The sequence below is a fragment of the Dasypus novemcinctus genome, chromosome 13 (assembly GCF_030445035.2).
Source record: "Dasypus novemcinctus isolate mDasNov1 chromosome 13, mDasNov1.1.hap2, whole genome shotgun sequence".
Taxonomy (NCBI): domain Eukaryota; kingdom Metazoa; phylum Chordata; class Mammalia; order Cingulata; family Dasypodidae; genus Dasypus; species Dasypus novemcinctus.
In genome coordinates, this window is record NC_080685.1 from 31,147,946 (window position 1) to 31,174,485 (window position 26,540).

Genomic DNA, 26,540 nt, shown 5'->3' on the forward strand with positions numbered 1-26,540 from the left:
TGGCTGAGTTGTAATTCAACTCTAAATTCATTCATTCACTCATTGAAAAATATTTCTGAGCCAGTCGTTATCACATGCCAGCCACTGTACTCACTGGAAATATAATACTGAACAAAGCAAACCCAGTTCTTAATGTTATGAAGCTTAGGGGAGTGGATGTGGTTCAGGCAGTTGAACACCTGCTTCTGACACGGAAGGTCCCAGGCTTGGTTCCTGGTGCCTCCCAAAAGCACACACACACAAAAACAACAACAAGCAAACAAACAAAAAAAACAACCCAAGAGAGCCAGTGTTGCTCAATGATTGAGTGCCAACTTCCCACATATGAGGTCCCAGTTTCAATCCCTGGCCCCAGTACCTCAAAACTTAAAAAAAAGAAAAAGAAAAAATTTTTCAAAAGAGTTATGAAGCCTAAAGTCTAGTGAGAAAGACAACCGTTAAGTAATTATATAAATTATTTACAATTGTTATAAAAACTTTGAAAATCAGAAATTCACTTTTACAAGTTTTCCTAACATCAGACAGACAGTTGGCATGCTTTAATTTCCCAAATCCATAAAATAATTATAAACCAGCATGCTAATTTATTATTTTTCAATATGTGGGACATTCACCTAACCTGAGAATCTATCTATACAGCACACTTCCTTTCTCATATATAAAGATCCTCAGGAAACCAAAATTATCATATTATCAAGATGCTGACTAGTGAACATAAAACGAAAACAAAATAATTCACTGTTTTTGAGGCCTGACAGACTATTTTAAGCATATATCTGACTCAAGATCCAAGACTAGACCTGGAAAATAAGAGCACCTCATACCTTAGAAAGTTCCATTTCATAGTTTAAACTATATGTTTTCAGACTTTTCTTTCCAATAAAATTAAAGATTATCAAGGACAAAGATTATGATATAACTGTTTTACAACCCACACAAGGAAAGTAAAATATCTATCCCAAAGACTGGCTCATAAAAAAGGTTCAATAATACACACCAATAATTTATCATTTAATATTGGCAACATTTTAAGCAGTTACTCAAGAAATACTTCCAAACTGAATAAACTCTTTAGATTGTTGCTACTCACACAAACATCTGAGAGAGTGATCTTCCATTCGTTTCATTCTGACCATGCTTCTTGCTGTCTACCAATTCACATCTTAACAATACACAATGGCATTCAGGCTGTTCATTACCTGGCTCTACTTTTATTTCATAATCAGGTTCTACTCAAACTCGTCCTTATTTCCCAAAATACAATCTTCATCATTTTATTCAATTCAGTTTTCTTTACTGACCCCAACAAATACCTTCATTTCCTCTTCTGTGCCGTGTGCTTTCTCCCCTTTAACAGTACAAAGTCCTATCTTCTTCATTATGGGTTCACTATCCCAAAATTCAAACAACTCTGAAAACCGAAAAGTTATCTCAAGACACACTTATGGCAAAACCTGACCTGACCTGGAGCTATTTTAGTCTTAATAATTATCAAAATTTCTGTGAATTTTTATAGATTTCAATGCAGAAGTATTAATATGTTTAATTTCTTTATATTACCTTTCTAGAAGCAAATAATACATATGTTTTATTAGAGAAGATGTGAGTTTATAGAACAATCATGTATAATGTGCAGAAGTCCCATACATCAACCCTCCACCACCTTATATTGTTGTGAACATTTGTTTGAAGATTATTAAAGAACATCATCAAAATATTACTACTGGGGGAAGAGATGTGGCTCAAGCAATTGGGTGCCCGCCTCCCACATGGAAAGTCCCAGGTTTGTTTCCCAGTGCCTCCTAAAGATGAGGTGATACAACAAGCAGACGCAACGAGCAGCAAAAAGATGTGGCTCAAGTGGTTGGGCACCTGCCTCCCACACAGGACTTCTGCGTTCGGTTCCCAGCTCCTCTTAAAGAAGACGAGCAGACAAAGAGTGGACAGACAAGTGAGTCATCTTGGGGCAGGGGTAGGGGGACAAAAACAAATAAAAAAAACTTTTAAAAATTACTGCTAGTTATGATCTATAGCTTACATTTGGTATGTTTTCCACACCCTCCCTATTAACACAATGTAGTAGTACTATACCAGTATGGTACATCTGTTACAGTTCATGAGAGAACATGCTCATATTTGTACTGTTAACCACAGTCCATCATCCACCACATGGTTCACTGTGTGATATAGCCACATAGGAACCAAAGATTTTATATTAATATAATGGACTGTGGACCTATATTCTTAGACCTACATTTACAATTCCTGCCTGAATATCTGTTGTGCATATGGAATCACACTTCTGGCAATAAACTTTTTTTTCTTGCTTCACACTTTGTCAGCTACATCCTCAAACGGACTATAGTTAAAATGAAAGCTTCGGGAAGAAGACGTGGCTCAACTGATAGAGCATCCACCTACCATATGGAGGGTCCAGGTTCGATCCCCAAGGCCTTCTGACCCGTGGTGTTAGCTGGCCCACATGCAGTGCTGCCATGCGCAAGGAGTGCCGTGCCACGCAGGGGTGGCCCCGCATAGGGGTGCCCCACAAGCAAGGAGTGCGCCCCACAAGGAGAGCCATCCCACATGAAAAGAGCACAGCCCACCCAGAAGTGGCACTGCGCACACAGAGAGCTGACACAGCAAGATGATGCAATAAAGAGACACGGTTTCCCAGTGCCGCCTGATAATGCAAGCAGACACAGAAGAACACACAGCAAATGGAGAGAGCAGACAACACACACAGCAAATGGACACAGAGCAGACAACAGGAAGGAAGAGGAGAGAAATAATTAAAAAACAAATCTAAAAAAAAAAAAAAAATGAAAGCTTCATGAAGGTAGGACCTCTTCTGGCTTGTTCACCACTGTACCCCTGGTAACTAGAACAATGAATAGCACACATTACACAAAGTCTGGAAATAGAAAATGTTTCTCCTTTTTTATTTTACATAATTTCATCTTGTGTTACAATGAGAAATCTGTATTTTTTCTTAATAAGCTATAGAGAGATTAAACAATTTAGTGGCCAACATTATTCAGCCAGAGGAAAAATACTGCCACTACACTCTACCCTTTTACACTACCCTACTAGACTACAGCTACCTGCTGTACTTTTGGTCCATATACATGAATCATTTTATATAATTGCACCTATAATACTCCTACAATTGTAGAACTCTGTTTCTTTCATTGAGCATTTTCCCTATCATTAAAGCTATTATAAACATGTTTTCGAGAAAGCGGACTTGGCGCAATGGATAGGGCATCTGCCTACCACATGGGAGGTCCGCAGTTCAAACCTCGGGCCTCCTTGACCTGTGTGGAGCTGGCCCATGTGTAGTGCTGATGAACACAAGGAGTGCCATGCCACACAGGGGTGTCCCCCGTGTAGGGGAGCCCCACGTGCAAGGAGTGCACCCCATAAGGAGAGCCGCCTAGCGCAAAAGATAATGCAGCCTGTCCAAGAATGGCACCGCACACACAGAGAGCTGACACAACAATATGACTCAACAAATAAAAGAAACACAGATTCCTGGTGCCGCTGATAAGGATAGAAGCGATCACAGAAGAACACACAGTGAATGGACACAGAGAGCAGACAACTCGGCGGGTGGTGGGGAGAAATAAATAAAAAAATAAATCTTTAAAAAAAAAGCTGGAGTAGTATACTAATAACAGAAAAACAGACTTTAACACGCAAAAAAATTAAAAACAAAAACAAGTTTTCCTTTTCCTTTTTTCTTCCCTCCCCCCACCCTCAGTTGTTACTGCTGCTATTTGTTTTACCAAAGGCACAGCTGACTGAGTTAATCATTTTCCTCAGTTGATAGTTGATGGTACACTATCATGGACTGTGTAAATCTCCCTCACACCCCTCAATTTAATCCCCAGTCCCATAACCCTCCCCCTACAGGCAGTCACTCTAATATTTTTTGTATGTCCTTAAATAAGTATGAATCCTTGTAAAATACATAGAATTAGTTTGTGTATATGCATTTTCTTTTGCTGAGATATGATTGACATACCAGAAAATTCACCTTTCTCACAGTGACTTTTGGTGTGTTCATGAAGTTGTGCAGTCATCACCACTATCTAATTCTAGAACATTTCATCAACCCCAGAAGAAGCACTATATCCATTAGCTGTCAATTTCCATTCCTTTCTCCAACTCCTGGAAACCATGAATCTACTTTCTATCTGAGTATGTTTTGAATTTTCATAAAATGTGCTACAGAACTTGTTTCTTACATTTTCACTAAGTGCTACGATTGTAATGCTATCCATGTTGTTAAATGTATACTTGACTTGATACTTCTAATTGCTATATACATACACCTAGTAGTGGGATTGTCCAGGCATCTCTCTTGATTCTTCATCCTTACTGGCTACTCAACTATAGTCTCCTTTGCTGGTTCTTTATCTTTTCTCTGATCTCCAAACACTGGATTGCCCAAAGCACTTGAACCTCTTCCCTTTTCTATCTACATTCACTTCCTAAATGATTAGATCCAGTGTTTTCGCTTTAAATGTCACCTAACACTGATGATTCCCAAATATCTATCGCCAGCTGAAATATATTCCTGGAACTTTGGCTTACATCAAAAAGTTTACTTGACACATTGACTGGATGTCTAATAAATAGGTACTCACAATTAACATGTCTAAAATGAATTGATTTCCCTCCCCCAACCTCACATCTGTTCTTCCCACAGGCTTCCTCATTTGAATGAATGGCAACTTCAGCTTTCCAGTTATTAAGTCAAAAATTTCTAATCATCTTTTGATTCCTTTCTTTCTCTCATATCCCATATATTGACTCTATCAGCAAAGTTTATCAGCTTTACCTTTAAAACATATGCAGAAGTAAACATTTCTCACTACTTTGAAGAGCTACCACTCTAATCCAAGGCATCATAGTATCTGACCTGAATTATTTCAACAGCCTCCTAAGTGGTTCCTCGCTTCAACCCTTATATCTCCTAATCTTCTAAACTCAGCAGCAGGGTGACCTTCTTAAAACAGGAGTCAGATCATGTCACTCTTCTCCTCAAATCCCTTTCAATGCTTCCTATCTCATTCAGAGTAAAAGCCAAAGTCCGTACAATGGCCTACAGGGCCCTATGTAACCTGTCCTGCAACCCCTCTAATTTCCTACCAGTCTCCCAACTCAGTTCCAAGGAGGAGGAGAGGGAGGGAAGGACACAAGATCTCCCTTGTGTCTCTCAAACACAACAAAAATACTCCTACCTCAGGGTCTATGCACTTATATGCTGCCTGACTAGAGCAACCTTTCCACTTCATGTTTTTACCTAAATGTGACCTGATGGAAGAGGCATTAGTTGACAACCTTATGTAAAATATAAAAATCACCCACAGCACCCACCCCGCCCACCGTCCTTTTCTCACACTCTAGCTTGTTTTATTTTTCTCCTTTGTTCTCACCACCTGATATCTGTTTGTCTATATCTTTCCATTGGAGTGCAAATTCCACCACAAAATGGATTTTTGTCAGTTTCGTTTACAATTACATTCCAGCACCTAGAAATATTAAGTACATGGCATATAAATATTTGTTGAATTAATCCCATGCTTTACATGGGTTATTTCTTATTAATTAGTTTCTTTTTCTAATATTTTTCTGACTTTCTTGTTTGTTTTCTAATTTCTAATGCCCATGTTGGGCATCAGATGGGTGAACTGATATACCTACAATATATCTTTTTGGTTACTTGTTAAAACAGAACTTTCTGGAATAAAAACATTTTACAGCTTACACAAAAACTGCTTTTACATCTCTTACTTACAAGTAAACACATTTTTAAAACTTCGTTTAAAATTTCCACATTTAGTAATCAAAAATTCCAGAAGGAAGTCTTAATATATATTTATAAATGCAAAGCACAATTTTAGCATTTCTTCCAAAAAGCTTAAAGCATTTTTTACCTGCTCTTATTCACTTTCATACATTCCAGTAGGGTTTGAGAAAGCATGATTTTCTTCATTTAAAACTGGAAAAAACTGAAGCCAAAAGGTACAGATTATTTCCTAAACAGCAGGATATCAATAAACTAAAAAGGGATTAATTTAAAATTAATTGACCCACTAAAAATTAATATAAGAAAAATGTCTACATTCCCTAATCTGATCAAAGAAGAAAAAAAAAACAGTATGTCTAAGAGCATGTTCTGTGAATTCACTTAGGCAGTGAGACTGGAAAATCATCACTGGCAAACCTCACATTCCAAATTTTAAAAGTTTCAAGTAAACATAAACCCAAACTCTGAAGAGCCTTCACAACAAAGATTGCTTTTTATCTGTTGAATTTAAATTGCTTGAAAAGCAGTCCCTAAAGTAGTTGCCAGAATGTTGTTTTTGAAATTTCACAGCAAAGTTCTTTATAAATGATATTCTGCTTTTGGAAAGATAGCTGTACAATCTGGGTTTTTCAATCAGAGGTAAGAACGGCATGTTGTTGTGCAATTTATTCTGGCTTCTACTACAATATGTTCAATTTAAATTTGCGTTCCAAGGAGAAACATAGAACTAAGACTGCTAGAAACTCTCTGCTCAAAGAGGCAAATTCATCACTCATCACAAATGCAATTTTGGGATTTATGTTTTCAAACCATTGAAACAATTCAGGATAATCTAGTCCAAATTGTTATAGCTATGAACAGACTCTCTTTAAAATTACCAATTATAGTAATAAGATATATATTATATCAACACGAAGTATGATAATCTCATATTTTGAACACTGTCTATAAATTTACATAATAAATCAAAATTTATAGTGATTTACGAATGCCTCTCACTGTATATTCTGCAATATGTCATTAAATACCTGTGAAAGCACTAGACATAGGAACTTCTGAGCAGAAACTGCTCAAACTTGTTTTTCACCTCCAATGTTTTTCACCTTCATTCCTTCTATAAAGTGTGAATTTCTACCCAAACCACACCTCTTATAATAATCCATTCAAGTAACAAACAATGGATCAGATAAAAATTAATACATTGTTGTTAATAGTGCTTTGATCTACAAGATTCAAAACTACTTTGGAAAACTGTTTGGAAATCGTTCTATATGTAGATACCATGCCTTTCATAAGGGGTAGGAAAGGAATAGACATACTTTGAACACTATTCAACAAGGTGTGACAATCTGAAGTTTGTTCATAAATACCAAAAAGATTATGTTTTTGAACTAATAAATTCCTACGGGTATGAGGCCCTTTGGTTGGACTAGGTTACTGTGGCATGACTCAGGTTGAATCTCTGCCCTTTTATTGGAGCAGATATAAATGGACACATACAGGAAAAGGAAGCTACCATATTTAATCTGGCCATGTGAGAGGGAGGACTCCAGGTCTGCCTACAGCTTCAGAAAGGCAGAGAAGCCCTCAGAGACTGAGAGGAGGCTGGAAAGAGACAATCACTATTCCTTATTGCCCACAGCTGAGCTCTGTAACACGGTAGATTCTGGAGGGGAAGGCAAAGACCTTAGCAGAGATCACCCATCACCTTGACTGACTATATGGCAGCCTGCCAGGATCAACAGTAGGTGACTTTGGTGAGAAAGCATCTCTGATGGTTCCTTGATTTAGACAAATCAGAATTGTAAGCTTTTACCCCAAATAAATCCCCTTTTTGAAAAGCCAACAAATTACTAGTACTTTACATCAGCAGCCCTTTGGCAAACTAAGACACAAGGCAATATAAAATCAACTGGGGAAGTGGATGTGGCTCAAGTGATTGGGTTCCCATCTAACACATAGGAGATCTAGGAGTCAATACCTAGGATCTCCTGGTGAAGGCAAGCTGGCCCGCATGGTGGGCTGGCCTGAGTAGACAGCTGGCCCAGGAGTGCTGCCCTGCTCAGAATGCTGGCCCCTGCGGAGGCTGGCACAGCCAGATGACACAACAAAAAGAGACAGAGAGGAGAGATAATAAAGACACAGCAGAGAAGCGGATTTGGCCCAATGAACAGGGGGTCCGCATACCACATGGGAGGTCCAAGGTTCAAACCCAGAGCCTCCTGAGCTGTGTGATGAGCTGGCCCACTCGCAGTGCTGATACGTGCAAGGAGTGCCATGCCATGCAGAGGTGTCCCCTGCGTAGGGGAGCCCCATGCGCAAGGAGTACGCCCCATAAGGAGAGTGGCCCAGTGCAAAGAAAGTGCAGCCTGCCCAGGAGGGGCGCCCCACACACAGAGAGCTGACGCAGCAAGATGACGCAACAAAACGACACACAGATTCCGGGTGCCGCTGACATCAGAATACAAGTGGACACAGAAGAACATACAGCGAATGGACACAGAGAGCAGATACCTGGGGGTGGAGGGGAAGGGGAGAAAAATGAAAAATTAAAAAAAATAAACAAATCTTTAAAAAAAAAAAAAAGCAGCGGACTTGGCCCAGTGGTTAGGGTGTCCGTCTACCACATGGGAGGTCCGGGTTCAAACCCCGGGCCTCCTTGACCTGTGTGGAGCTGGCCCATGCACAGTGCCGATGTGAGCAAGGAGTGCCCTGCCACACAGGGGTGTCCCCCCCGTAGGGGAGCCCCACACGCAATGAGTGCGCCCCGTAAGGAGAGCCGCCCAGCGTGAAAGGAAGTGTAGCCTGCCCAGGAATGGCGCTGCACACACGGAGAGCTGACACAAGATGATGCAACGAAAAGAAACACAGATTCCCGTGCCTCTGACAACAACAGAAACGGACAAAGACGACACAGCAAACAGACACACAGAATAGACAACCGGGATGGGGGGGGGAGGGGAGAGAAATAAATAAATAAATAAATCTTAGGGGGAAAAAAAAAGGACAGCAGACCAGGGAGATGAGATGGCACAAGAAAATGAGAGCCTCTCCCCCACTCTAGAAGGATAGGTTCCTGGAGCCGCCTAATGAGAATACAAGCAGACACAGAAGAACACACAGTGAACAGACACAGAGAGCAGACAATGGGGGAGGGGGGAATAAATAAATGAATCTTTAAAAAAAAAAACAACTATATTTGTCTTTATAATTACTACAAATAATGATTTCTTATACTCCTTATAGTCTTCAGAATTAAATTTAATAAAAATACTTAGTATTTACTGAGCTATTCTCTCAATATGTACAAATCTCCACACTAAATGTTTTACATGTATTGAGCCTCACAATCAGTATGAAGTAGTTACTATTATAATTCTCTTTTTCAGAGATGAAAAACAGGTTTATAATCAATACAAAGCATAACCAGGCCTGTCTGGCTCCTCTTAACTACTATACTGTGAGGTCTTCCACAGATTATTTTTAGTCCTGATCTTACCATTCCTCTCTTCTACATTTGGCATATTTGCTGTATTTAAAACTCCCCCTTGGTTTTTATGATGACACATTCTACTGGCTCTTCTACTACTGCTCTACAAATTCCATCCGTTTTCTTTATGGATTGATCATTCTCAATCCATCTCTTCATTCACACATTCATCATTCAACAAATATTTTCTGAGAGCATCAAAATATGTTTTTTGAGAATCGTGAAAGACACTGCAGATACAATGACAAGTAAAACAAATATAGTCCTTGGTTTCATGAACTTCAATTTCTAGACTAAGAAATAATAACTCCTTAGGGGTTGAAATGGGTCTCCACAAAAGGTATGTTTAAGTCTTAACCCCTGATATCTGTGAATGTGACCTTATTTGGAAATAGGTCTTTGTAAATGTAATCTAGTTAAGGTAATGTCACAGTGAATGGGTGGGCCCTAATCCAATATGACTGGTATCCTCATAAGAAAAAGAGAAGAGACACAGACACAAAGGGAAGACAATCATGTGAAAAAGGAGGTAGAGATTGGATTTATCCAACAAGAAGACAAGGAACACCAAGGATAGTCAGGAACTCCTGGAAGCTAGAATAGGCAAGTAAGGAAATTCAGAGAGAGGAAGATTCTGCTGACACCCTTTGGACTTCTGACCTCAAGAACAGAGAAAGAATAGATGTCTGTTGTTTTAAGTTACACAAATTTGTACAAAGGGAACTTGGAGGGGCAGAGAATGATTTAAGCTAAGACCCAAAGTCTGAACAGGAAATAGCGAAGCAAAAGGTGGGGTGAACAACAAAAGGGAAGAAAAAGAAAAGGAAAATTTAAAGAAAAAAATTTTTTTTTTATTTTTAAAAGGTGGGTTGAAAATGCCAAAAAAAATATCTCTGTACAAAGTCCCAGAGAAGGGAAAAATTAACAGTAACCAAAGAGGGAACAGCACAAAATTAAAATGTAAAGATAGGACAACCAGCAAGATGGCAAAGGATTACAGACATCCTAGACTCAGTTCCTGCTACAGGGCAGTTAGTAAACACCCAGGGCCTCTGGAACTAGCTGAAGCACCTGTTTGGGTGCTCCAGGAAACCAGAAGAGCATCGTGCCACATCCTTGAAGGAATGGAAGGAGTCTGCCCATCTGCAGAGAAGATTCATAAGTAGAGCGCTCCATGCCACGGAGGACAGTGCCCTTCCTTCATTGGAGGCACAAGCTGCCTCAAAAGCTGTTCTGCGGCTGGAATTTAAAGTTCCACTTCCCAAAAACGGGGGAAGTTGATAGGGTACCAACTTCAGGTACTGAGCAGTAAATCCAGCGAGCTAAAGCATAATCCTGAGAACCGCTAAAGTTTGAGCATGTCCAAGCCAGAAAGAGGCTGGCCGCCATCTTAACTCAGTGCCTGGTATAAGGGGAAGCGGGCAGACTGAAAATCACAGTGCTGGTAGGGACCAGCTTCTTTCCATCCAGATCATATTGCAGCTCTAGCCTAAGCTCCAGCCCCACCTCTGGGAGGGAGGAAGCTGGGGGAACCTGTGCCAGCCTCTCTGGGAAATTGCCGGCCAAGTCATGGAGGCCAGTGACTGTCCTGCTATGGCAGAGCAAGCTGCCCAGGAGCTATTCTGTGGCGAGAATTGAAAGCTCCATTTCCCAAAAACAGGGGAGGAGGAGACAGTTGGCTACTGATTTTGGCTACTGATTGGCAGACTTGGCTGGCTAAGGAATAACCCTAGGAACAGTGAGGATGTGAAACTGTCCAAGTCCAAAAAAGGCCAGTAGCCACCATTTTGACTCCACCCCCAGCCTGAGGGGAAGCCAGGACCAAAAATCAAAGTGATGGTAGGATCTGGTTTCTTTCACCCAGATCAGCCCACAGCCTTAAGCCTAGGCTTCAGCCCCACCTCTGGCAGAGAGGAGGTTGGCAGGCCCTGCACCAGCCTATCCTGGTAACTGCAGGTACCTTTGGCTGGCACAGACTAAATAATCTGAAGTCTACCAGGGCAACTGCAGTCATCTTCAACCTGCACTGCATAGATTGTTACTTACACCTGCAGCTCCATCTCTGCTCCAGGCAGGGGAGAAAGGGAATGAAGCTTTGTCAGTCTCTCTGGGCAACTACAGTCTAGGCGTGCACAACTTGGATTATTCGACACAGCTGTGAATCTGTCCTACCCTGGCAAAGAAGAAAGGTGGAAGAAGCTTCATTGGTCCCTGTGACAATAAGGGCAGCTTGAGCCTCCGTAGCTTACAGCACCAACTACATGTTTGGCTCCTACTGCACAACCAGCAAGGGAGAAAGGGCAGGAAGCCTTAAACTAAAAAGAAAAACTGTACCCAGAATAAATATCCTAGTAAGTCAGATGCCAAGACACCAACAAAAAATTAAAATTTACACCAAGAAACAGGAAGCTATGGCCCAGTTAAAGGAACAAGATAAGCCTCCAGATGACATAAAGGAGTTGAGACAACTAATCACAGATGTTCAAACAAATCTCCTTAATAAATTCAATGTGTTGGCTAAAGAGATCAAGGATATTAAGACGACATTGGATGAGCACAAGAAGAATCTGAAACCATACACAGAAAATAGCAGATCTTATGGGAATGAAATTTTAAAAACACTGGAATTGTATATTAGCAGATTTAAGGAGGCAGAAGAAAGGACTGGGGGAAAAAAAAAAAAAGGAAGGATTGTTAAGCTTGACAATATGGCCTGAAAGTCAACATACAAAAGAAGAGATGAGGGAAACAGATTTGGCTCAACTGATAGAGCATCCACCTACCACATGGGAGGCCCAGGGTACAAACCCAGGGCCTCCTGACCTGTGTGGTAAGCTGGCCCACACACAGTGCTGGTGCATACAAGGAGTGCCAAGCCACGAAGGGGTGTTCCCCGTGCAGGAGAGCCCCATGCGCAAGGAGTGTGCCTTGCAAGGAGAGCCACCCTGCACATAAAATGCACATCCTGTGGGAAGCAGATTTGGCTCAATGGATAGAGCGTACGCCTACCACAGGGGAGATCCAAGGTTCACACCCAGGGCCTCCTGACCCGTGTGGTGAAGCTGGACAACACGCAGTGCTGATGCACGCAAGGAGTGGCCTGCCATACAGGGGTGTTCCCCACGTAGGGGAGCCCCACACACAAGGAGTGCGCCCTGTAAGGAGAGATGCCCTGAGGGAAAAAAATACAGCCTGCCCGGGAGTGGGGCCACACACACAGAGAGCTGACACAGCAAGATGACACAACAAAAAGAGACACAGATTCCCAGTGCTGCTGACAAGAATCAAAGAGGACACAGAAGAACACACAGCAAATGGACAGAGAGAGCAGACAACTGGGGGGAAGGGGGGAGAGAGAATAAAAAGTGCAGCCTGCCCAGGAGTGGCGCCACACACACAGAGAGCTGACGCAGCAAGATGATGCAACAAAAAGAGACACAGATTCCCAGTACCACTGACAAGAATGCAAGTGGACACAGAAGAACACACAGTGAATAGACAAGAGAACTTGTGGGATGGGAGTGCAGGGGAGGGGAAAATAAATAAATAAATCTTTAAAAATGAAGAAAAGAATGGAAAAAATTTAACAAGGCTCAGGGAAATTAAGGACATGCAAAAGACATGCAAACATACATGTCATGGGTGTCCAGAAGGAGAAAAGAACAGAAAGGGGCAGAAGGAATATCTGAAGAAACAATGGTAGAAAATTTCCCCACCCTACTGAAGGGCATAGATATCCATGTCCAAGAAGCATAACATACTCCTATCCGAGAAAATCTGAATAGACCAACTCTGAGACACATACTCATTAGAAGGTCAAATGCCAAAGACAAAGAGAGAATTCTGAGAACAGCAAGAGAAAAGCAATGCATAACATATAAAGGATACCCAATAAGATTAGGTAATGATTTCTCATCTGAAATCATGGAAGCAAGAAGACAGTGGTATGATATATTTAAAATACTACAAGAGAAAAACTTCTAGCCAAGAATCTTGTATCGGGCAAGTTTGTCTTTCAAAAATGAGGAGAAGATTAGAATATTCACAGATAAACAGAAACTGAGAGAATTTCTAACCAAGAGACCAGATGTTCAGGAAATGCTAAAGGGTAAGCTAGAGCCTGAAAAGACAGGAGAGAAAGGCCTGGAAGAGAGTCTAGAAATGAATATTATATCAATAAAAGTAACCAAAAGTGTCAAAAGAGTTGGGAAAATAAAATATGACCTATAAAAGTCAAATGGGAATAAACTTAACCAACGATATAAAGCACTTGTATTCAGAAAACTGCAACTCAATGTTAAAAGAAATCAAAAAAGGCCTAAATAATTGAAAGAACATTCCATGCTCATGGACTGGAAGACTAAATATTACAAAGACATCAATTCTTTATATCAGATTCAATACAATCCCGATAAAAATTCCACCAGCATTTTTTTTTAAATTTAAAACACGATTATCAAATTTATTTGAAAGAGTAAGGGGACCTGAATAGCCAGAAACATCTTAAAAAGGAAAAGTGAACTCTCATCTCCAGACTTTAAATTATATTACCTAACTATAGTTGTAAAAACAGCATGGTACTGGCATAAAGACAGACACATAGATCAATGGAACCAAATTGATGGTTCCGAAACAGACCCTCACATGAATGGTCAAGCGATTTTTGACTAGCCTGTCAAACTCGGGCAGAACAGTCCATTCAACAAATTGTGCTGAAAGAAATGGCTATCCACAGCCAAAAGAAGGAAAGTGAACCCCTATCTCACACCTTATCTAAAACTTAACTCAAAATGTTTCAAAAACCTGAAAATAAAAGAACCATAAAGCTTCTAGAAGAAATTATAGGAAAATAGCTTCAAGCCCTGGTGGTAGGTACTTCTTAAAGGACATAAGAGGAGGACTGAGATGGACTAATGATGTTAAATGTATGTAGAAGTTTTAATTAGCTTTAATGTAAAAGTATGGAAATGTGTAGAGTGGATGGTAACACATAGTAACAACTAGTTTATATATGGGGATGTGGCTGAAAATGGTAGTCTAGGTACATAAATGCCAATTGACAGAATGCTAGAAAATAATCTAGGAACTGAACAGCACAGTAAACCAAGAGGTAGATGAGAACTGTGATCGATGGTACAGATGCAAGAGTGTCCTTTGTGAGTTAGAGCAAATGTACATCACTACTACAGGGTGGCTGGAATGTGGAGAAGCATTCGAAAAATATAACTGGAGTGACCTATGGATTGTGGTTAGCAGTAATTAATGTAATATGCCGGCATCTATGCCAAAGATGTACTGTGTTGATAATGGGGCAATATGGAAAATGTGTGCCAAATGTACATTTTGGACATAGTAACAATCAGATGATATTATTTTATCTCTAACAAATGTTCCACTACAGTGTGGTGTGTTGATAGATAGATGTTGTTTGGGAATTCTTCACATGTGCACAATTGTTTTATAAGTTTACAACTTCTGTCATAAAAAATATATATTTAAAAAATAATAATATGGTAGGTTGGGGGAAAAATATACCAAATGTAAGATAAGGACTATGATTAGTAGTAAGATACTGACAATATTCTTTCAAAATCTGTAACAATTGTCTCATGACAATGCAAGGTGTTGGTGGAAGGCTGATGTATGGGACCCCTGAATAATGTTATGAACGTTTGCTTTGTAAATCCACAACTTTTACTTTACACTTATTGTTTATGTATGTTCATATATAAATGATATAATAATAGAGTGGGTTGGGGGAAAATACTTCAGTTAGTAGTAATATTTTGACAACGCTCTTTATTTTTTTTTTAAGATTTTTTTTTCAATTTATTTCTCTCCCTCCCCTACCCCAGTTATTTTTTCTCTGTGTCCATTTTGCTGTGTGTTCTTCTGTGTCTGCTTCTATTCTTGTCAGTGGCACTGGGAATCTGTGTCTCTTTTTGTTGCGTCATCTTGCTGCATCAGCTCTCCATATGTGTGGCGCCACTCCTGGGCAGGCTGGAGTTTCTTTCGCACTGGGCGGCTCTCCTTATGGGGCACACTCCTTGCGCGTGGGGCGCCCCTACACAGGGGACACCCCTGCGTGGCACGGCACTCCTTGCATGCATCAGCACTGCATGTGGGCCAGCTCCACATGGTTCAAGAAGGTCCTGGGTTTGAACCACAGACCTCCCATGTGATAGATAGAAGCTCTACCCGTTGAGCCAAATCCACTTCCCTTGACAATGCTCTTTAATCATTTGTATAAAATGTTTAACAACAATGCAAGGTATTGGTGGAAGGGTGAGTTATGAGAGTCCTGTATCATGCTATGTATGTTTATTTTGTAAGTTCACAACTATTACTATACACTTATTGTTTATGTTTATGTGTGAATGATATACTTCAATAAATTTTTTTTTAATAAAAAAAGTAAAGATAAGAGAAAAACTTGCAAAGGGCCTTGTTAGGCTATATTAAGGATTCAGAATTAAATGAAAGCTATTATAGGGCTCTGAGAAGAGGAGTTACAAGATACAATTTAAATTTTAAATTTTGAGAAAATACCTTTGGTTGCTGTGGAAGAATGATTACAAAGAAAGCAAAAGTTGAATCCAGAATAGAGTCATAAAATTCACATACTAGAGGAGGATAGTAGCACAGGTAATAGAGAAAAATAGATGGATTTGAGAGTTACTTTAGTGGTAAAATTGACATGATATGAGAATAAGATACAGGAGTGACAGACTGAGAAGAGTAGTGAAAAAAAAATTTGAAGACATGAGCAACCCAGTGACTGGCATGGTGGTACCAGTTAGAGACTCAGTCAACAAATATTTACTTAGGGCCTAAAATGTGCCAGGAACTTGATATACAGCAATGCAAAGAACAGAGAAAATTCCCTGCCCTTACGGAATTGATATTCTATAAGAAAAGCTTGCCAGGATGAGGCAGAAAGGGGAGATACAGGGCTCAATAATAAACGTAAATTTTAGGTGCCTGTGCAACATTTAAGTGGAAAGGTCAAGCAGACAAGGAAATATATGTACAATGATACATACAAAAGGGGGTTACATATAACTTTATGAAGATAACAGTGTAACATAACAGTGTAAATGGAGTGAATTCATTAAATGAATAACTTTAATAAAGCACAGGCAAAATTATTCACTAGGATTCTAAAATTCATCCTCACACTTAAAAAAAATGTGGAATTTTATGTTTGTTTTTAAACCTGGTAAAGAGGCAATTTAGCTCAATTTTTTCTAATAAGAAAAATATATATTTTTTTCTTTTTACCTAAGTACAATTATCCAAAATCACATGATAGATGGTACAACCCTGGACAGATTTTTAGCTTAGACCAAGTAAAATCTAGCTTGTTTCACCTGTGACAAATTTTTGTTTTTCTTTGTGGTCTTTACTTAACAGAATGACTGCAATCACTGTTCTGTAAGACTTTTTTTTTAACAGCACATTATGCATTTTAATTTATCCTTCCTGGGTTTTAGGCTCTTTAAATTCTTTTAGATGGGCATCATATTTCTCAGGATATATCTAATTAGCTAAGTAATCAAATACCTGGGGAAAGGTTATGCTAATCAGGCAGAATAATAAGAGCAGAGGCCCTGAGATAGGAGTATTTTTGTTGTATTTTAGAAACACATGGGAGACCTGTATCCCAACTTCTTGGAATTGAGTAAGTAGAGGAGATGCAAGGCAGATTACACAGGGCCTTATAGACCATTGTAAGGACTTTAGCTTTTATTTTGAAATGGGGAGCCAATGAAAGAGTTCTATACATAGAAGTAACACGATTTACCTCTGGCTTTAAGAAATATCATCCTACTTCTGAGTTAAGACAAATTTTTGGTCTAAAAATTTAAAATATTTGACTCCACTCTTTTTCTCATATTCCAATCATCAGTCTATTAGGAAAGCCTGTCAGCTTTACCTGCAAAATATATGCAAAATCTCGTCATTTCTCACTATTTCAATAGTTACCACACACGGATTATTTTGTTAACATCAGTGAAAGTAGAAAGGGTGCTTTTAATGGCTTCTACCTATTTGGGAAATACATTTAATTAACAAAAAATTTAAAATTTGACATCAAACAGCAATTTTTAAATCAAATGTTACTTAACAAATGCAAAGAAGTCAGGACTCCTAGAAATATGTCCTGTAATATAATGTTTGCCAGAGCACAAAGTTGGCAGACTTCAGGATTAAGAGGAAACTGCAAAGAATCAAATGTTACAGTGATTTTATTCTGAAAGCCAAAAACTTATATATTTTTTCTGCCAGAAAGAAATGAAAAAAAGAAAAAGAAAAAGGAAAACAACAAAGAATTGGGGTATCTTGGAATGTTTTTCAAATTCCACTAACATTTATTTACCTTAGGCCTAGAAGATGCCAGGCACTATGCTTAAGTGCTTCATATATTATCCATTCAGTTCATTCTCACAATAACCCTATTAGATTCACCTAAACACATTTTATTGGAAAAGTAACTTCTCTAATATCACAAAGCTACTAAGTGGAAGAACTTAGATTGAACCCAGTCTTCTGACTCCACATCTACTATCGGATATCCATCTGAAAAAAAAAAAAAACGTAGACCCTTACCTCACATCATACACAACAATTAACTCAAAATGGACCACAGACCTAAATGTTAAGAGCTAAAACTAAAAATCTGGGAAGCGGAGTTGGCTCCACTCATAGAGCATCCACCTATCATATGGGAGGTCCAGGGTTCAAATCCAGGGCTTCCTGACCTATGTGGTGAGCTGGCCCACTCACAGTGCTGATGCGTGCAAGGAGTGTTGTGCCACGCAGGAGAGTCCCCTGTGTAGGGGAGCCCCAAGCACAAGGAATGCACCCTGCAAAGAGAGCCGCCCTGTGAGAAAAAAGTGCAGCCTGCCCAGGAGTGGTGCCTCACACACAGAGAGCTGACACACCAAGACGATGCAAAAAGAGAGACACAGATTCCCTGTGCCGCGGACAACAATGCAGGCAGACACAGAAGAACACACAGCAAATGGACACAGAGAGCAGACCGGGGCGGGGACGGGGGATGGGGAGAGAAACAAAAAAAATCTTAAAAATAAATTTTAAAAATTAAAACTAAAAATCCTACAGAATATCTTTGTGACCTTGGGTTAGCAAAGATTTCTTAAATATGACACTAAACACATGACTGATGAAAGAAACATTTGATAAACTGGACTTCATCAAAATTATGAACTTGTGCTTTTCAAAAGATACCATTAAGAAAAGGAAAAGAAAAGCAACAAATTGCTAAATAGGCTTCCATGATAGCATACTTTCCTATCACCACTCAAGCTACTCCTCAGTCTTATTTTGGTGTGATTTGCTCCACCAGATTTCTAAATATTCGAAGTCCTCAGGTTCAGTCTTTTCCTACCCTCAACTCTATCCCTGGTCAGTATATTCCATTTCCATACCTTGACACTTTCTTTTATGATCCAAAGAATATATATCAGATTGTGTTCAATATCTTCATATAGGCTATTCCTCATCCAGTCTGTCTTATTTCAGGGCTCCCATTTACTCAAGCAAGAAAACTAAGAGTCATCCTTAACTCCTCTTACTCCCTTACTTCCATCCTTCAACCTATACTAGGGATTGAATCAGGGTCTCCACAAAAGCCATGTTCAGGTCCCAGCCCCTGCTACTGTGGGTGTGAACCCAACTGTAAATAAGACCTTTAAAGATGTGGTTTTTTTAAAAAATTTATTTATTTTTCTCCCCTTCCCCCACCCATCCCAGTTGTCTGTTCTCTGTGTCTATTTGCTGCGTCTTCTTTGTCAGGAGCACGGGAATCTGTGTTTCTTTTTGTTGCGTCATCTTGTTGTGTCAGCTCTCCGTGTGTGCGGCACCATTCCTGGGCAGGCTGCTCTTTCTTTCACGCTAGGCGGCTCTCCTTACGGGGCGCAAGCCTTGTGGGGGGGACACCCCTACGCGGGGGCACCCCTGCGTGGCTCAGCACTCCTTGCACGCATCAGCACTGCACATGGGCCAACTCCACACAGGTCAAGGAGGCCCAGGGTTTGAACCACAGACCTGCCATGTGGTAGACGGATGCCCTAACCACTGGGCCAAGTCCGCCACCCTGAAGATGTTATTAAAGTGTTACCAATTTGAATGAGGGTGCGCCTTAATCCAATACAGCTTAACTCCTTATAAGCAAAGGAAATTAGACACAGAGAGAGAAGCCACAGGGAGCAGCCAGAAGCCAACAGAACTCAGAGGGAAAAAAACAAAGACACTGCCATGTGCATTATCCTGTGACAGAAAAGCCAGGAACCCCAAATATTGTCAGCCAACCAGAAGACAATAACCATAAAAAGGAAGCAAGCCTTCTAGACTCTGAAACTGTGAACCAATAAATTCCTGTTAAGCCAACCCACTGCATAGTATTTGTTTTACCTGCTGGGAAACTAAAACAACCTAACACCAAATCTCGAGACTACCACATAAATAATTTGTGATTACATCCCATTCTCTCCTATCCCTCTGCCACTGACTTGTCCAAACAAGCAACAATTCTTGCCCACAATATAGCAGTAGACTTTTTTCCCCCATACAATATGTTACACCATATTTTAGTTCATAGTAGTCCTGTCCTTTCGTGTCTGGCCTGCTTCACTCAACAGAATGTCCTCCAGGTTTATCCATGTTGTCATATGTATAGTAGTAGATTTCTAACTTCTCTGTATCTACACTTGCTCTCTTCCAGTGTTTTCCAAGTTGCACCTAGAAAGATGTTTTAAGAAATAACCTGATTACGACATTTTCCTGCTTAAAATGATGTTTTCCTATTGCCCTCAGTTGTAGAAGTCCCTAATAATAGTTTTTAATCTATTATCTGTGGTATGGTACAGTGGTAGACTGCGGAGCCAGAATATATACAGGCTTGAATCCAGTTTTGCTCTATTAACTTAGGGGAAGGCACTCTGTGTTTCAGTTTCCTCATCTGCCAACAGAGAATAGTCTTAGGGTTCAATAAACTAACATAAAAAATACTTAGAACAATACCTCACACATGTATTGGTGTTTAATTTTTGTTGCTGTTGTTATCTGCTTCCACCTACCTCTAGCCTCACCATTTCGCACTTTGCTATGAACATAGCAGGGAGCAAATTTTAAAGAAGCAAACACCAACATATATATGATAGATATTATTCTAAGTGTTTTCAGTTCCTCAAATGTCTGTCTTCCCGCTTCTAAAAAAGAACATCAAATTAGTTCTCTCTGCCTGAAAGGAGAACATACAATTAGCTCTCTCTGCCTGAAATTTTCTTCTACCCCTTTCTAGAAGACTTCTACTTATCCTTTATGTCTCAGTTCAAAGGTCACTTCTTCAGGGATATAAATGCTAATCCCCTAGACTAGGGTAGATTTCCCTAAGTGCCCATAAACATAGTGTTAGTCTCTTTCTGAACACTCGTACTTGTAATTTATATGCTTAACATCCATATTTTCCACTACAATATTAGTTGCATGAGAATAAGACTACAGTCTCCTTAGTCACTGCTATATTCTTACCAAAGCACCTGGAACATAAAGGGAATTCGATAAATATCTGCTAACTGAATAAACAAAGGTGCATGTTACTGTCATTTTAATCATGTATAAAGACAATGACTAAAAGAGAATAGGTAAAAATTAAAATAGAAACATTAAATATTGATTTTTCTTTAAATATTATTTAATGTCGTACTGCTTTTATAAATAAGTATAAATGTATACTATGTAATTTGTTCTCCAAAGGTAAATGAGACTGGGGCTGGTGAGGAAGACCCGCATGCATACAGCAAAGGATGGCTTAATGGGAGGGGGGAAAAGAAAAGGTAAATGGGTTAAGTATTGTCCTAAATGGCTAACTGGTTTTAAGATGTTTTACATTAATCACTTAAATTACAAAAAGCAGGAAAATTTTCATGAAGATACAAATAAAATTTGAACTATGTTCCTCAATATCCAAATAATTTATACAACATGATTACACTTAGAAAATTTGACAAACTGAGTTGTTTTACTCAACTACAGAACACTTCAATCACTGAGTTCTAACTTTCAAAGTACTAATCTCCAATAAATCTAGTTATTTTCATATGCTTCTATTTATAGACTACAAATATTTCTCAAATTCCAAAATGCCAGTGATTTTAAGAGGCTTAAATGAATTCAAAGACCACATTTTCAGGGGGAAAAAAAAACAACAAAATACTACCACTTTACATGTAATTATCAATTTGTAGTATTGACTAATTTCAGACTGTCTCAGGACCAAGAAAAGATGATTATATCAACAAATCACTTTCAGAAACTTTGAACAGGAGACGGAAGTAAAAGACATAAATTTACAATGAGGAAGCCACAAGGGGGAAAATATACAGTCCCAAGGATAAATCTTAATAAAAAATTAAAATCATTGACTGCCAGACAGATAATCTAATCGAATCTCAGCTCTTCCTAAAAAGTAAAGTTAACACATAACTACAATTTTGTTTTTAAAAAGGTATTTGGGGGGGTGGTTATAAGGAATGTACAGGGACATTGACCTCTATCCCAAGGAAATTCTAAAATGGCAGGAGGATGAAAGTAAAAGTTACATTAGAAAAATTTGTCCATCTTTTTTTTTTTAAAGATTTTTAAAATTTATTTCTCCTCCCTTCCCCCACCCCATTGTCTGCTTTCTGTGCCCATTTGCTGTGTGTGTTCTTCTGTGTCCTCTTTGATTCTTGTCAGTGGCACCAGGAATCTATGTCTCTTTTTGTTGTGGCATCTTACTGCATCAGCTCTCTGTGTGTGCAGCATCACTCCTGGGTGGGCTGCACTTTTTTCGAAAGGGGTGGCTCTCCTTGCAGGGCGCACTCCTTGCGCGTGGGGCTCCCCTACACGGGGGACACCCCTGCATATCAGGGCACTCCTTGTGCGCATCAGCACTGCATGGTCCAGCTCACTTCACGGGTCAGGAAGCCCTAGGTTTGAACCCTGGACCTCCCATGTGGTAGGCAGATGCTCTTATCAGTTGAGCCAAATCAGCTTCCCAAATTTGTCCATCTTGACAATGGGTAGGACCTGACAACAGGGCCAAGAGCATATAGTTGTACACTATACAGAAGAGTCACTTCACATTGTAAATATTCTATATTTATTTTAAAATTTTTTCTGTGGAGAAATTTACTGATGGGAATGTAAAACAGTGTAACCCCTTTAGAAAATAATCTGGCAGTTCCCCAAAACGTTAAACAGTTATCATATGATTCAGCAATATCACTTCTAGGAATAGTCCCAAGAAAAATGAAAACTTGAATCCACGAAAAAACTTACATACAGCACTATATTTATAATAGCCAAAAGTGCTAACAACCCAAATGTTTATCAAAATGAGAGGATAAATAAAATGTGATATATCCATACAATGTAATATTACTGGGCATATAAAAAGGAATGAAGTTTTGATTTTTGCTACAACACAGATGAACCTTGAAAACATTATGCTTATTGAAAAAAGCCAGTCTCAACAATGTATTGGGAAATGACGGGAAGGAGACAGAAAGCTCTAGGATCAATCCCTTCACCAAAACAACTACTGGCAAAACTGTCAGAATCAATTATTTTGCAACTCAAAGAGTCTAGTGGAAAATTGTGCAGCATCTAGGGAGGACCTGGGAGAGGAGGCTGGAAACTGTTAAATATATCAGTGAATTTCTCCCTCCCTGCAGCAGCTATAATCCTCTATCCCCCAGATCATCAATCCCCCCATCATGTGGCAGGAAGCAGTGGTGACTGCAGTCCAGGCTCCTGGTACAGTTTGCTGGTGCTAGGATGGGCTGTTAAGAACCTAATCCTCTAATATCCGGTGTGTGTGTGTGTGTAAGTGTGTGGGTGTGTGTAGGGGAGGGGGTTTCTAATCTGTGATCATTGCTTTGATCACCTACTTCAGATCACTGGGGTGATGAGCTCTGAAGGCAGTCATAGTTCCAAATGCCCACAAGGGAAAAGGTGCAGATGAGTCATAAAGAGGAAATACCTACTTTTTCCCCCCTTTTTTCTCTTTCCATTCCCTGTTTGGGAGCAAAAATAGTATGGAAAAGTCACACATTGACAGCTCCAGCTCTTAACAGCAACAAAAACAGTAACAACATGTTACTCAGAAGTCCAGTTCTCAACAAAAAATTACAAAACACACCAAGAAACAAGAAAGAATAGATTACTCACAAGAAAAAAGAATTTACCAGAAACTATCCCTGAGTAAACCATACTTCAGTAGTTAGATGTTAAATCAATTGTCTTGATTATATTCAGAGTTAAAGGAATCCTTACACAAAGAATGGGGAAAAAAAAAAGGTAGGAAAACACTGTCTAAACAAAATAGAGAAAAAGGATTTATGAAAAAGAACAAATAGAAATTTTGAAACCGCAAAGCGAAGTACCTGAAAAGAAAAACTCATTAAATGCACTCAACAGGAGATTTAAACAGGCAGATGAAAGAATCAGCATCCATAAGACAAGACAATTGAAATTACACAGTGTGAGAAGCAGAAAGAAAAAACAATGAAGAAAAATGAACAAAGCCTGAGGGACCTGTGGGATACCATCAAGCACACCATTACATGTATCACTGGAGTCCCAGAATGAGAAGAGAGAAAGGGATAGAAAAAGTACTTGTGGTGCTTGCTTTGGCAGCACATATACTAAATTGGAACAATACAGAGATTAGCATGGCACCTGCACAAGGATGACACACAAATTCATGAAGTGTTTCATATTTTTATAACCCACTGAATGTACTGGGTGAAAGTGTAAACTACAATGTAAACTATAATCCATGCGGTGCAGCAATGCTCCAAAATGTACTCACCAAATGCAATGAATGTGCCACAATGATGAAAGAGGTTGTTATCTGGGAGAAGTGGGGTTGGGTGGGTGTGTGGGATCCACTTATATTTTTTAATGTAACATTTTTTGTAATCTATGTATTCTTTAAAAAAAAAGACTATTAAAAAAACTAAAAAAAAAAAAGTACTTGTGGCAGTTTGATATTATTTATGAATTCCAAAAACGATATTTGATTGTTTGTAAACTGTTCTGTTCCTCCTTACATGATATCCTTTGATTGTATTAGATTCAGCTGAGATATCTGATTAAATTATGTAAAGATTAAGGCTTTGATTCAACCATGCCATTAGAGTGTGACAGCATTGAGTCTCAGTCCCCTTCAGTGGATAACACGTATCAACACATGGGTTGGGTGAGAAAATACCTCTTATGGTACCTTGAGTTGGATTCTTTAGGGCCTGGTAACTGTAAGCTTCTACCCCAAATAAATACACTTTATAAAAGCCAACAGAATTCTGGTACTTTGCATCAGCACCCCCTTGGCTGACCAATACAGTACTTGAAAAAGCAATCGTCCAAAACTGCCGAAATCTGATGAAAAACACGAACATCCACATTCAGGAAGCTCAATGACCTCTTAGCAGGGTAGACTCTTTAAGAGATCCACACCAAGACACATTACAGTGAAACTGTCAAAAATTCAAAGAAAAAGTGGATTCTGAAAGCAGCAAGAGAGAAGCAGCTTGTTACATGCAAGGAATCCCTGCTAAGATTAATAGACGATTTTGCATGAGAAACCATGGAGGACAAAAGACAGTGGGCTGGCATATTTAAAGTTCTTAAGGAAAAAAACTATCAAGCAAGAATTCTATCTTGCTATCTTTGATAATCTATCAAAATTATCTCTCAAAAATGAAGAAGTCTGTTTGGCAGTTCCTAAGAAAGCTAGATATCACTCTACCACTTGGAAATCTTGTTCAGGGCTGATTGTATACTTTAGATAAAGTGTATGGTTTATGAATAAAAATAATAGTAGGGTGGGTTGGGGGAAAAAAACACACCAAAGGTAAGATAAGGACTATAGTTAACAGTAACACTTTGAAGAAGCTCTTTTATAATGTTACCAGTGTTTCCCAACAACACAAAGTGTTAATGGTGGAGTGATGTATGGGAGCCCTATATGATGTTATGTATGTTTGTTTTGTAAGTTCACAACTATTAGTCCATATACATATTGTTTATGTATGTTCATGTATGAATGCTTTACTTCAATAAGTTGTATTTAAAATGAAAAAAAAAGGAAGGAGAAATGACCAGATTTATAGATAAACAGAAGCTAAAAGAATTCATTACAAGATCTGCTCTACAAAAAATGCTAGAGTGTCCTTCAGGCTGAAATAAAAAGCCACTAGACATTAACTCAAGGCCATAAAAGGAAACAAAGAATATGAGTAAAGACTAACTACATTGGTAATTTAAAATCCTGTATTATTTTACCTTTGATTTGAAACTGCTTTTTCCACCCTATATAACTTAACAGGCAAATGTGTAAAATAACATTTAGAAGATATGCTAATGGGCATACAATGTATAAGGATGTAAGAAAATATATGAGTAAAGAGTTTGTATACTACTGAAACTAAGTTATTAGTTTAAGATATTAAATGTAATTACAAAGGTAGTTACTTTAAAAATAGAGAAAAAAAAGAAATCAAAATGGTACATTACAAAAAGCAACTAAAGGGAAGCAGATTTGGCTCAACTGATAGAGCGTCCGCCTACCACATGGGAGGTCCAGGGCTCAAACCCAGGGCCTCCTGACCCATGTGGTGAGCTGGCCCACCTTCAGTGCTGCTGCGTGCAAGGAGTGCCATGCCACACAGGGGTGTCCCCCATGTAGGGGAGCCCCATGCGCAAGAAGTGCACCCCATAAGGAGACCCACCCCGCATGAAAAAAAGTGCAACCTGCCCAGGAATGGCACCACACACATGTAGAGCTGACGCAGCAAGATGACACAACAAAAAAAAGAACACAGATTCCCAGTGCCCCTGACAAGAATACAAGCAGACACAGAAGAAAACACAGCAAGTGGACAGAGAGCAGATAACTTTGGGGGGAGGGGAGAGAAATAAATGAAAAATGAATCTTTAAAAAAAAAAAAAAAAGCAACTAAATTTAAAAAAAGACAATAATGGAGTAATTGAGGAACAGAAAACATACAGTGTGGAAAAAGATATTCCAGCAGAGTATAGGCTACTGGTAGTCTTGTGGGAACATTTTTTCAATTAATAGATTTCTATTTGGCAAAAAAGCTGATATATCTGATATATGTCACTGCATGTTGTCATAACTGGCTCTCCACTGGAAGAAAA

At 39.2% G+C, this 26,540-nt stretch overlaps 1 protein-coding gene and 1 non-coding gene across 8 annotated transcripts in view; one reads left to right on the forward strand and one right to left on the reverse strand.

Annotated features, from left to right (window-relative positions):
- ASH1L (ASH1 like histone lysine methyltransferase) overlaps positions 1–26,540 on the reverse strand; it is a 320,979-nt gene that overhangs the window by 274,762 nt on the left and 19,677 nt on the right. The window contains exon 1 of one of the 7 annotated variants that reach the window (XM_058309823.1): positions 5,946–6,020. The exons of the other annotated variants lie outside the window; for them this stretch is intronic. The gene's annotated coding sequence lies outside the window, so the exon portion shown is untranslated. Of the gene's footprint in view, positions 1–5,945; positions 6,021–26,540 lie in introns of those variants that run through there. 7 annotated transcript variants of the gene reach the window in all.
- LOC111761736 (U6 spliceosomal RNA) lies at positions 23,999–24,101 on the forward strand. The gene has a single exon (XR_002795009.1). It is a non-coding gene; the product is annotated as a U6 spliceosomal RNA (small nuclear RNA).